Source organism: Hyla sarda, chromosome 3 (assembly GCF_029499605.1).
Source record: "Hyla sarda isolate aHylSar1 chromosome 3, aHylSar1.hap1, whole genome shotgun sequence".
In the NCBI taxonomy this organism is placed as follows: Eukaryota; Metazoa; Chordata; class Amphibia; order Anura; family Hylidae; genus Hyla; species Hyla sarda.
In genome coordinates this window covers 88812682-88825822 of record NC_079191.1, presented here as the reverse complement: position 1 = coordinate 88825822, position 13141 = coordinate 88812682, and positions in this window count along the sequence as shown.

The window sequence follows — 13141 nt, the reverse complement described above, 5'->3', positions numbered from 1 at the left end:
GCTGCCTAATGTGGGGAAAAGATGCTACCTAATGTGGGGAAACTGCTACCTACCTAATGTGGGGGAACTGCTGCCTACCTAATGCTCCCCCCCTGGCAGTAGCACCCTCATCATCCACCAGCAACACCCCCCCCCAGCAGCACCTCTATCAGCAGATCCTGTCAGGAGGATGATTCTGCCGATGGATGATGGGGGTAATACTGCCAGGGGGGATGGCCAGTAGCACCCTCATCATCCTCCAGCAACACCCCCCCCCCAGTAGTAGCACCCCCATCATCCACTAGCAACACCACCAATACCTCCCTCCCGTGGTAATAGCATCAGCTAACGGATGTTGAGGGGTGTTACTGCGGTTGTGGTATTATATTCAGAGGGTGCACTGTATGGCAACGTTATATTCAGAGGGCGCAGTTTGTGGTAGTATTATATTCAGAGGGCGCAGTTTGTGGTAGTATTATTAGAGATGAGCGAACGTACAGTAAATTCGATTCGTCACAAACTTCTCGGCTCGGCAGTTGATGACTTATCCTGCGTAAATTAGTTCAGCCTTCAGGTGCTCCGGTGGGCTGGAAAAGGTGGATACAGTCCTAGGAAAGAGTCTCCTAGGACTGTATCCACCTTTTCCAGCCCACCGAAGCACCTGAAAGCTGAACTAATTTATGCAGGAACTGCATCAACTGCCGAGCCGAGAAGTTTGTGACGAGTTGAATTTACTGTAGTTCGCTCATCTCTAAGTATTATATTCAGAGGGCGCAGGAGGTGGTAGTATTATATTCAGAGTGTACAGTATGTGTTGGTATTATATTCAGAGGGTACAGTATGTGGTAGTATTATATTCAGTGGGTACAGTGTGTGGCTGTATTATATTCAGGGGGACAGTATGTGGCAGATTTATGTTCAGAGTGTACAGTGTCTGTTGGCATTATATTCAGAATGTACAGTGTGTGGTAGTATTATATTCAGTGGGTATGGTGTATGGAAGGTTTATAATCAAAGAGTATAGTGTATAGTAGTATTATATTTAGAGGATACAGTGTCTGGCAGGTTTATAATAATAATTGTTTTCATATAGAGGATGAGAATGCACTGACATAGTGAGGAGACGTCTGGGCGTCACATTCTACAGACAGAAGTTTTAGCTGGACCAGGCGGTATGTACCATCTGAATTAGATAAGGGAAGACTATAGAGAAGACGTCACCTGTAGTCACTGATATCATTGTTCATTCTCCTCTCTATGTCCTATCAGACCTGTAGTCTCTTGTCAGTTCTACAGTTAGGTCAGTGAAACTACAACTCCCAGCATAACCTCACCACTGCTCAAAGGGGTACTCTACTGGAAAACATTTTTTTTAATCAACTGGTGCTACAAAGTCAAACAGATTTGTAAATTACTTCTATTTAAAAATCTTAATCCTTCCAGTACTTATTAGCTGCTGTATAAGCGATTCACAGGAAGTTATTTTCTTTTTTAATTTATTTTCTGCCTGACCACAGTGCTCTGTGCTGACACCTCTGTCCATGTCAAGAACTGTCCATAGTAGGAGCAAATCCCCATAGCAAACCTCTGGACAGTTCCTGACATGGACAGAGGTGTCAGCAAATAGCACTGTGGTCAGACTGGAAATAACTATACAACTTCCTGTGGAGCATACACCAGCTTATAAGTACTGTAAGTATTAAGATTTTAAATAGAAGTAATTTAAAAATCTGTTTAACTTTCTGGCACCAGTTGATATAAAAGTAAATGTTTTCCAGTGGAGTACCCCTTTAAGTAATTCTGGGAGCAGTATATTTAAATGATGAAAACTTCTTTAACCCTTTCCCATTCTGTGGCAACTGGTATATCTGATTATTATACTGGAATTTCTCACAATGCGCTACAACAGTGGTGTCTGTCACAACAGGCTAAAAACTTACTGGGGGGAGGAGGGAGGTATGGGAGTGACACCATTTTCTACCGCACCGGGTGACACCAACCCTAGCAACGCCACTGTATACATACATACATATACATAGATTCACTTGCTCATATATATATACACATATACATAGATTCACTTGCTCACATATATATATATATATATATATATATATATATATACACACACACACACACACACACACACACACATACGCACACATACATAGATACACATATACATAGATTCACTTGCTCATATATATATACACATATACATAGATTCACTTGCTCACACACATATATATATATATATATATATATATATACACATACACACACATACACACACATACATACATACACATATACATAGATTCACTTGCTCGCATATATAGGCACATACATAGAGATAGACACACACACAAACACACATATATATGCACCTCACATTGACATACAGTCACTCACATATATACACAGTCACTTACACTAAGGCCCCAGCCATCCCTCTCTGCACAGGCGCATACATAGAGAAACACACAAACACATACACACAAATATATATACATACACACACACACTGACATACAATCACTCACATATACACACACACACACTTAGACACAATCACTCACATATATTTACAGTCACTTACAGTAAGGGCTGCATAGACTGAATTTTGTGTCTGGACATGCAGTGGGCAGGGTTTCTCTCTGCCTCCGCTGCTCCTGTCTCCTCCGTGTGGAGAGAAGCAGAGAAATGGCAGATAATGACAGGGAGAGTGGCGCCCCTTGCTGCAGGGAGGGCAGAGCACCCTCCATTAAACCACATACAAATCTCCCCAGCAATGGATACTTTTTACTTCACCTGTCACCCTGCAGCTCTTTTTGTGAGGGCACTAGAGGGGCAGGTGAGGAAAAGGGCAGGGGCTCCAGCCCCCCTTTCACTCCTATGTGTGCACGTCCCTGCACCCACACATTGCTTTGTGTCCACATATGGAGTCAGGGGTGGGCTGACAACACTTGGGGCACCCAGACCAAAAAAAGGAAGGGCCCACTGCCTCCTCAGTCTTCTACCACGTCCCTTTTCCACCCAAATCTCCCACATAATAAACTAAAATGTGTTTATGTAAGAAACACTTTAACGTAGGCAAATTTCCATGACCAATAATACTGGTATACAAGGAGTAAATAGATACCACTGATCTGCAGCGTCCTCTTTCCTTTTCTTCTCTGTCTGGATCAGACCACCATGTCAATCTCTTACCATCTGCAGGGCAAACATGTCAGACTCTACATTTTTTCAGTGTCCACCCATCTATAGGCCCACAAACTGTAATAATCCCCTTCAGGTAGATAGGTAGCCACGTAAATAAGTAACTAGGTAGGCAGATCAGGAATCCAGATATGTAGGTAGGTGACTAGCCAGGTAGGTAGGTAGGGGGCTAGCAAGGTAGTTAGGCAGCCATGTATGAAGGCCAGACATGTACATAGTTAGGTAGCCAGGTATGTAGGTAGTTAGATAGCCCGGTATGTAGGTAAGTATTTAGGCATACATATAAAGTTAGGTAGCCCCCCCCCTTCCCTGTTGGTATAGACAGCAGAATTACCCCCCCCCCCTCTTCCTTGTAGGTATAGGCAGCAGAGTTAACCCCCCTTCCCTGTAGGCATAGGCGGTAGAGTTAACCCCCCTTCCCCATAGGTTTAGGCAGCAGAGTTAACCCTCCTCCCTGTTGGTATAGGAACAGAGTAGACCCCTCCCCCTTTCTCCATAGGTATAGGCAGCAGTTAACCCCCCCTTTCCTCATAGGTGAATAGTAATTTTTCTGTACGTACACACATTCAGGTTTACAACAAGTTTTCCGCTACAAGTTTGATCCTCGGCAAATTTCTCACAACTCAAACTCGGAACGGGGAACTTACGGCACCGATCTCTTTTTTTTCCAGGCCATTGGGTCACCAGAGATCCGAATGGCCTGGAAATGTCATATGGATGGTCACAGTTTAGAGACCACTGCACAGTGGTCACCAAACTGTGGCCCTCCAGATATTGCAAAACTACAACTTTCAGCATCCCCAGACAGCCAACCCCATGTTTCCTGCTGTGAGTTTGAAGAGGAGCAGGCTCTCTGTGCCAAATTTTTGGCAGCAAATTTCCGCTGATGAAAATCCACCTCAACCCCTATTTTATAATGCAGATCTGTCACAAATATGCAGCAAAATGAGCATAATGAGCGGCTGTTCTGACTCGGATTTACCTAAGGTTCATTATTTTTCTCTAGGATACAGCATGGCGGCAGCAGCTACATCATAAGTATTTAAAATATTTTTAATGCTGCCGCCAAGGTTCCTGGTTGAAAATATAGCCCAGTGTGTCAGAAATGTGACAGACCCTATTTAACTCTTCCCATTTCATTTATTTTCTTTTTTTTTCTCCTTCCCTGCCTTCTAAGATAACTTTTTATTTTTCCACCAACAGAGTCGTATAATGGGGATTTTTTTTATTTATAGCACAACATTCTTTAATATTTTGTCTTGTAAAATGTTAGATATCACAATGGAAGCCTAACAGATCCCATTAAAAATAACACTATAAAATCATACAGTGGCCTTACCAGCTTTCTTTCTTAACCTTCCCTTATGACATCACACATGTGACATCAGTCTTTGGTTGATACATTTACCAGCCACTAGTACAGTTCAGGCCTTAGGTATCAGAGGGAGCGCACACAAAGAGCAGGAGATGAGGAAGAGGACAAGATGACACAGGAGAGGTACATCAATCCTAAATATTGATCAGAATACATCTAGAGTTCTAGATTTGCAAATAATGACTAGATTTTTTAAATATAATGTGTCACAATAATAGTGTTAATTGTATTAAATCTAGTTATTTAACTATACACTTTGCTGATGATCACAAATGACCAAGTATATACTGTTTATATTCAATTCTATTATACAAAGAGTTGGGGGGGGGTGTATGTCCTGTATGGGTATATTAAGTCTATGGGGGAGAATCATCAAAACCTGTGTAGAGGAAGAGTGGAGCATCAGATCAGATCGCTTCTTTCAGTTTTTAGAGGCCTTTTTAAAATGAAAGAATCAATCTTATTGGTTTCTACGGGCAACTGGTCAACATTTCCTCTGCGCTGGTGTTGATAAATCTCCCCCTATATGTATAGTTTTCTATACTAAGAAAGTCAAAAGCACCTAAATGTCTAAAACACACCTATATGTTCAGTGTATGTGACCTAATGGGGGTGACAGGGAAGTAATGTAAGAGATGTCTGACCTTTAACATGACCTCCTGTTATAACCTAAAACAAGAAATTAGGCTGAAATAACGTATATTTCACTATTATAATGCTGGATTTCTTGTATGACTATTAGTACTGAATCATAAAAAGAAATGCATACATTGAATTTTCTTTAACATGATTGTCCCACAGAGCAAATTTGGTAAAATCAGATGTGTGCCCCATACATATATGTAAAGGGGTACAAAAATAATTTATATCCCTGTAGAGTTCTTCTCCCTCATGGATCTGATCCCCTAGTATCCTCTCTGAGCTGGAACCCTACCGTTGCCAGGCAACTTTCCCCCAATCCCCCTTGCTTATAAGCACAGTGGAAACAAACTGCCATTACCTTCAGGACACTGCAGTTGAACTGAGCATGTGTTAGGGTGCATTCACACCACGTTTTAGCTATTCAGGGACCTGATTTGGCTGGGGGCAGTGAAAACCAGGTGCTCCCTTATACCAGCCGGACCTGGCCCCCTTCTCATTCATTTGAATGATCTGACCAGAGTCAAACTGCGGTTTTCAGTTGGTTCAGAAAAACGGATATGGGGCAAAAATGAGCCGACCGGAGACATTGTTTGACTCCGGTTGGCTCATTTAAATGAATGAGAAGGGGGCCGGGACCGGATGGGATATGGGAGCGCCCGGTTTTCACTCCCCCCAGCTGGATCCGGTCCCCATATAGCTAAAACGTGGTGTGAACCCACCCTTACCCCGACTTAGTGGGTCGTAACCAACAGTTATCAATACAATGCAGGTACATGGAGAATTAGTAATCTTATATCTCTCAAACAATATTGTAATCCTGGTACATTTAAATATGTTAAATGTCACATAATGCATTAGTATAGAACTTTTGTTTGTTGGTATTTTTTTTTTTAAATGAGACAACTTCTTTAACCCCTTATGGACCCAGCCATTTTACACCTTAGGACCAGGCCATATTTTGCACATCTGACCACTGTCACTTTAAACATTAATAACTCTGGAATGCTTTTAGTTATCATTCTGATTCCGAGATTGTTTATTCGGGACATATTCTACTTTAACATAGTGGTAACATTTTGTGGTAACTTGCATCCTTTCTTGGGGAAAAATCCCAAAATTTGATGAAAAATTTGAAAATTTAGCATTTTTCCAACTTTGAAGCTCTCTGCTTGTAAGGAAAATGGATATTCCAAATATTTTTTTATATTCACATATGCAATATGTCCACTTTATGTTTGCATCATAAAATGTACGTGTTTTCACTTTTGGAAGACACCAGAGGGCTTCAAAGTTCCAAACTCACTATTTTTCAGGGACCAGTTCAGGTTTGAAGTGGATTTGAAGGGTCTTCATCTTAGAAATACCACACAAATGACCCCATTATAAAAACTGCAACCCCCAAAGTATTCAAAATGACATTCAGTCAGCGTTTTAACCCTTTAGGTGTTTCACAGGAATAGCAGCAAAGGGAAGGAGAAAATTCACAATCTTCATTTTTTACACTCGCATGTTCTTGTAGACCCAATTTTTGAATTTTTACAAGGGGTAAAAGGAGAAAATGTATACTTATATTTGTAGCCCAATTTCTCTCGAGTAAGCACATACCTCATATGTCTATGTAAAGTGTTCGGCGAGCGCAGTAGAGGGCTCAGAAGCGAAGAAGGGGGTTTTGGAGAGTACGTTTTTCTGAAATGGTTTTTGGGGGCATGTTGCATTTAGGAAGCCCCTATGGTGCCAGAACAGCAAAAAAAAAAAAAAAAACACATGCCATACCATTTTGGAAACTAGACCCCTTGAGGAGCGTAACAAGGAATTAAGTGAGCCTTAATACCCCACAGGTTTTTCACCACTTTTGCATATGTAAAAAAATAAATAAAAAATTCACTAAAATGTGTGTTTCCCCCCAAATTTCACATTTTTGCAAGGGTTAATAGCAGAAAATAGCCCCCAAAATTTGTAACCCCATCTCTTCTGAGTATGGAGGTACTCCATAAGTTGACCTGAAGTGCACTACGGGTGAGAAGAGAAGGAGTCATATTTGGCTTTTTGAGAGCAAATTTTGCTCGGGGGGCATGTCGCATTTAGGAAGCCCCTATGGTGCCAGGACAGCAAAAGAAAAAACACATGGCATACCCTTTTGGAAACTAGACCCCTTGAGGAATGTAACAAGGAATCAAGTGAGCCTTAATACCCCACAGGGGTTTCACGACTTTTGCATACGTAAAAAAAAAAAAAAATTCACTTAAATGTGTGTTTCCCCCACATTTTTGCAAGGGTTAATAGGGGAAGCCCCTATGGTGCAAGGACAGCAAAATAACCCCCACATAGCATACCATTTTGGAAACTAGACCCCTTGAGGAACATAACAAGGGGTACAGTGAGCATTTACCCCCCCCCCCCACCCCCCCACTGGCGTCTGTCAGATCTTTGGAACAGTGGGCTGTACAAAATGTTTTATTTGCACAGCCCACTGTTCCAAAGATCTGTCAGACACCAGTGGGGTGTAAATTCTCACTGCACCCCTCATTACATACCGTGAGGGGTGTAGTTTCCGAAATGGGGTCACATGTGGGGTTTTATTGTTTTTGCGTTTGTCAAAACCGCTGTAACAATCAGCCACCTCTGTGCAAATCACATCAAATGTACATGGTGCACTCTCCCTTCTGGGCCTTGTTGTGCGCCCCCAGAGCACTTTGCGCCCACATATGGGGTATCTCCGTAGTCGGGAGAAATTGCTTTACAAATTTTGGGGGGCTTTTTTCCCTTTTACCTCTTGAAAAGTATAGGGCAACATCAGCATGTTAGTGTAAAAAAATTATTTTTTTACACTAACATGCTGGTGTAGACCCCAGCTTCACCTTTTCATAAGGGGTGAAAGGAGATAAATCCCCCCAAAATTTGTTAGGCAATTTCTCCCGAGTACGGTGATACCCCATATGTGGCCCTAAACTGTTGCCTTGAAATACGACAGGGCTCCGAAGTGAGAGAGCGCCATGTGCATTTGAGGCCTGAATTAGGGATTCGCATAGGGGTGGACATAGGGGTATTCTACGCCAGTGATTCCCAAACAGGGTGCCTCCAGCTGTTGAAAAACTCCCAGCATGCTTGGACAGTCAACGGCTGTCTGGCAATACTGGGAGTTGTTGTTTTGCAACAGCTGGAGGCTCCATTTTGGAAACAGTGGCGCACCAGACGTTTTTAATTTTTATTGGGGAGGGGAGGGGGGCTGTGTAGGGGTATGTGTATATGTAGTGTTTTTACTTTTTATTTTATTTTGTGATAGTATAGTGTAGTGTAGTGTTTTTAGGGTACAGTCACATGGGCGGGGGATTACAGACAGTTTTCCGCTGCGAGTTTGAGCTGCCAGGCAAAATTTGCTGCATCGCAAACTTGCAGCCTGATACTCACTGTAAGCCCCCTGCCCATGTGAATGTACCCTGTACATTCACAGGGGGGCCTCCAGCTGTTGCAAAACTACAACTCCCAGCATGCACTGTCTATCAGTGCATGCTGGTAGGTATAGTTTTGCAACAGCTGGAGGCACACGGGTTGGGAAACACTGAGTTAGGAAACAGACAATGTTTCCCAACCAGTGTGCCTCCAGTTGTTGCAAAACCACTACTCCCAAACATTCTCAGGCATGCTGGAAGTAGATGTTCTGCAACATCTTTAGAGCCAGATGTTGCCAAACTACAACTCCCAGCATGCTTGGAGTTGTAGTTTTGCAACATCTGGAGGACTACAGTTTGCAGACCACTAATACAGTGGTTCCCAATCTGTGCCCTTCCAGATGTTGCAAAACTACAACTCCCAGTATGCCAAAACTGTCCAGGCATGCTGGGAGTTGTAGTTCTGCAACATCTGAAGGGCCAGATGTTACAGAACTACAACTCCCAGCATGCCTGGACAGTAATGGCATGCTGAGGATGTGTAGTTTTGCAACATCTGGAAGGGCACAGTGGTCTCCAAACTGTGGACCTCCAGATGTTGCAAAACTGCAACTCCCAGCATGCCCAGGGCATTTGCCCTGGATGCCTGCTGAAGCATTTCAGCAGGCATCCGCTTCTGATCTCAGCCCGGCGCGCGGCAGGGCCCGGAAAACGCCAGGACGTACGGGGACGTCCTGGGTCCTTAAAGCCCAGGGTGCGGGGACGTCCCCGTACGTCCTGGGTCCTTAAGGGGCTAAAGGTGTACTCCGCCCATAGACATCTTATCCCCTATCCAAAACATTGTGGATGAGATGTCTGATCCTGGAGTGGGTCTGGCCACTTGGACCCCCCACGATATCTGGCCGACTCTGCGGAATCTGTGGCAATCCATATCGCCAAACCACACCCCCTCTATTCATGTCTATCCAATACTGGATTAAACTATGTGGAATGTTGATTTAGGGATCTATCCAATTGCTAGCAGGCCATGGACACAAGATTACATATAAGATAAGGTTATATGCCGACCAGGTATTATATTGTAGTTCCCAGCGAATTGAATCTAACTTTGAAGGGGAAGTGCCTTTAGGCACTTCCCCCTTCAAAGTTAGCGGGTCATGTAGAAATTTTTCTGTACCATGTCTATGACAATCATGGGTGTTTTTTGCCTTCCTTAGGTTGTAGGGCTATTGTTACCATTAAAATTGTCAGAACCCTAAAATAAACCCTAACAGACCCAACTAAACTAAGGAATACATGTTCATAGTTATTAAAAAGAGGAAACACACCCCTCAAGGAACATAACAAGGGGTACAGTGAGCCTTAACACCCCACAGGTGTTTGATGACTTTTTGTAAAATTTGGATGAGTAAATAAAAAAAATAGGAGGAAATACGAGAAAATGCCCCTCAAAATTTGTAACCCCATTTCTTCTGGGTTTGGAAGTCTTCCATATATGGATGTAAAGTGCTCTGCTAGCAAACTACAATGATCAGAAGAGAAGACGTGCCATTGGGCTTTTGGAGAGAGAATTCGTCTGGAATTCAAGTCAAGGGACATTTGCGTTTACAAAGCCCCCATGGTGCCAGAACAGTGGACCCCCCCCCCCACATGTGACTGTATTTCGGAAACAACACCCCTCACAGAATGTAACAATGGGTGCAGTGAGCATTTACACCCCACTGACGTTTGACAGACTTTTGGAACAGTGGGCTGTGCAAATGAAAACTTAAATTTTTCATTTTCATGGACCCCTGTTCCAAAAATCTGTCAGACACCAGTAGGGCATAAATGCTCACTGCACCCCTTATTACATTCCATGAGGGGTGTAGTTTCCAAAATGGGGTCACATGTTGGGGGGGGTTCCGCTGTTCTGGCACCATGGGGGCTTTGTAAACGCACATGGCCTTCAATTCCAGCCAAATTCTCTCTCCAAAAGTCCAATGGCGCTCCTTCTCTTCTGAGCCCTGTAGTGAGCCAGCAGTGCACTTTATGTCCACACATGGGGTTATTTATATATTCAGAAGAAATGGTGATACAAATTATGGGGGGCTTTTTCTCAATTACCCCTTGTGAAAATGAAAAATTTGGGATAACATTAGAAAATAGAAATATTAGCAATAAATTCATCATAAAATATACTTACTGTTAAATACTTTAACTCAATATAAAATAAAAACAATAATAATTTATAAAATTAAAAAAATATATATAAAAAATATGTATAGAAAAATCTAAAATCACTAACTAAAAAATAAAATACACAAAATACATAAAAAATACAAATAATAACATAAATAAATATAACAAAAATAAAATATAGCACCAATCACTAATAATAAATAGATTAAGATTATACAAGCAAGTACTTTCTGAATAAGATAACGTTTTTTCACTTCCATCTACTGTATATATATATATATATATATATATATATAATTCCCTCTGCTTCCCTTCTCCCTTCCTTATTCCCCCCCACCCCTCCCTTGCAACTTACATGCTACTCAAGAAATCCATATCTTTAGACATCATATATCCCAGACTACCATAGCTTATTACATAACAAACAGAATAAATAGCAGTCTATACCGATTCACAGAATATAAATAAATAAAATATTTTTTTCTTTTAAAATTGCATGAGTTACAAGATCATTTACATGAGAATAAAATTACTCATGTTAATAACACACTTTTACATACTCCATGGTCTGCACTATGGATAATTTGGAACATACCCTACACAGTCTAAGTCCCATAACATGCGCAGTAGTACTCTAGAAGTGAAATACAGACAAAGTCCGAAGTCATGCGCACAGGTCCAGCAATATGTAGATATCGCGAAAAGTGAATCATCCATCATGAGGCTTGCGCATTGATTACCAATGCGCGGACATGCGTACCTACTGTGACATCACATGTAAACAAAGGTGGTGATAGGCGCAGACGCTAAACACATGCCAGACCATAACAAACTGTATGATTGGTTGCGACTTTTCACAGGATTGGTACACAACTATTGCGGGACACAAGATTGTGATGTGCGGCCATCTGATTGGCGATAGCACGTCACAGGAAATGAACGCAATGTGAGATTATATAAAGCCTACCTAGCATTCGGGGCACCATTAGCCTCAAAGCCCTTGACCAAGCTGGTTTATTGAGCGAAACGTCGAGGAGGCTAGCCATGTTTTAATACAGCGTGTGTTCACTGTTAGTAATGTTAATGCAGCATGCATACTCACCTACTAGTGCACAGATCAAAGTGCACAATATATATTAATTGTTGAGCACTAACAGAAACTTAGTAGCTAGGAGAGGTTTTCCTTTCCCATAAAAAATTCTGTGACACCGCCGATAATTTTAAACCGTGTGTTTCATAAGGGTAGCTTTTTAGTTTGTGAATTGAATGAAGTTTAAAAGTTTTAGGGGGGCTTCTAGTAAGGGTTTTCCCCAGAAGGGGTAGCCCCTTAAAGGTTGATATTGCACTATTACCCTGGAACCTTCAGGGATCCTTTTTTGTTTAATTCACTGACCATAGAAGGAAAGTAAACATTGCTGGTTAGCTCAATGGTGCTGATCGGGACCTCCGCGATAAAATCGTGGCGTCCCGAACAGCTTGCAGGACGCGAGGAGGATCCCTACCTGACTCCTCGTTGTCCGATCGCCAAATGACTGCTCCATGCCTGAGATCCAGGCAGGAGCAGTTGAGTGGCAATAACACTGATCAATGCCATGCTAAAAGAAACAAAAAATAACACATACCCCAAACATTGCAAACACAAAACCCCCAAAAATCTGTCAATAGTCTCTGTCAACATCATCCTGAGAGGGATAATACACTGCACTACAATAGAAATAAAAATCCCTATCATCTATATCTCAATGGGTTCCATCTTTTCTTTTGTTCTTTTTTCTAATGCGGTTTTATAATCCCTGAGACAAGTAGTTCTGGCCCTAGAGTGTTATATATATTAGCGTCTGTAGCATGTATAAGGGACATGTTATCATACCTGTGTCTTTTTATAGGTGATTAATGCCCGGTGAGAGGGTGAAAGGGACCTATACCCCCGTCAGCTGCAGGAAAGGAACAAAGAGACAGGTAATTAATATTTATATTAATTACTGATAACAATCAGGCTAGATATAACATCTAGACCTGCAGAGATGTCATAGTCTCTACATTATACATGAAGATATATGTGTTTTTAATAAGTATATCGTCTATAGACAGCTTGTTATATAACACAACCATGTCTCAGGTACAGAGATTAGGAACATTTCTGGTTTCTAATATCTGTCTTATATTTGTAATAATCCCTTTTTCAATAGACTGACCACAGATTTAAGACATAACTGTACTGTAAAGAAAAATCTATAAGTTAATGTAATAAATCACATACTATAACTGATTATTGCCATTTAAAACTATGAAAAATACATTATGTTGATTATAAAACAGAAATACAGAATGGACACAACCGTCTGTGGCTCAAGCT